The following is a 1,351-nucleotide window of genomic DNA, read 5'->3' as shown; positions in this document are numbered from 1 at the left end:
ACTCCAGCCTGAATAACAGAGCAAAACTCCATCTCAATAAAAAAAAAAAACAAAAACAAAAAACAAAAAACAAATCAGGCCTTAAAATTTCTGTAAATCAAGAAGGAACAATCTATACAGACTCCATCTATGCCTTTGGAGTAGTCCATACTTCTGGAAAAATTTGGACTGAGCAGGACCTCATTAACAGCAAAGGTCAAAATTTACTCCACAGGGACCAAATAATACAAGCACTGGAAAATTTACAATTGTCAAAAGCAATAGCTGTTGAACATGTCCCAGGACATCAAAGGAATCCTCCATTTGAAGGCCAGGGAAATAATCTCACAGACCAAATAGCTAAGTAAGCTTCCTCTTCTCCAGCAGAACCCAGTTTTCGACTAACCCCTTGTCTTCCATCTCCAGCTGCACTCCCTATCTTCTCTCAAGTAGATCAGAAAAAACTTTTAAAAATTAGGAGCTGAGGAAACTCAAAAGGAAAGTGGTTATTACCAGATGGAAGAGAAATGTTATCCAAACCTCTTATGAGGGAAATATTGTCACAGCTTCATCGAGGATCTCACTGGGGTCCTCAAACCATGTGCGATGTAGTCCTTAGGGTTTATGGGTGCATAGGAATATATACCCTCACCAAGCAAATAGTGGAAAGTTGTATAGTGTGCAGAAAATCTCATAAGCAGATGCTAAAAAGACAACTTTCCAGAGGGAGAAATCTGGGTTAAGGCCATTTCAATGTGTCCAAGTCGACTATACTAAAATGCCCCCAATAGGCCACCTTAAGTATTTACTGGTAATAGTAGATCATCTTACCCACCCATCTATCCACCCACTGGATAGAAGCCATCCCTTTTCCAAGTGCAACAGCCAGTAATGTGGTCAAAGCCCTGTTAGAACATATACCCGGGTTTGGAATAATAGAGAATATTGATTCAGATAATGGGACCCACTTTACCACTCACATTATTAAAGGACTAATCCAAATATTAGGGATAAAATGGGAATATCATACTTCCTGGCCTCCACCTTCATCAGGGAGAGTAGAAAGAATGAATCAAACTTTAAAGAATCATCTAACCAAATTAATTTTAGAAACTCAGTTACCATGGAAAAAATGTCATCCCATTGCTTTACTAAGAATCCAAACTGCCCCTCAGAGGGATCTTGGCCTCTTATGGTCTTGGTCTCCTTACGAAATGCTTTATGGGTTACCTTATCTAAACGCTACTACTGACCTTTCTATGAACAAAACAGAAGATCAGTTCCTTAGAAATTATGTATTTGGTCTGTCTTCCACTCTTTCTTCCCTCAGGACTCAAGGTCTCCTAGCACAGACTCCACCCCTTGAATTCCT

The sequence above is a fragment of the Chlorocebus sabaeus genome, chromosome 17, assembly GCF_047675955.1.
Source record: "Chlorocebus sabaeus isolate Y175 chromosome 17, mChlSab1.0.hap1, whole genome shotgun sequence".
In the NCBI taxonomy this organism is placed as follows: Eukaryota; Metazoa; Chordata; class Mammalia; order Primates; family Cercopithecidae; genus Chlorocebus; species Chlorocebus sabaeus.
The sequence above is the reverse complement of the archived record's forward strand: the minus strand, read 5'-3'. Positions refer to the sequence as shown.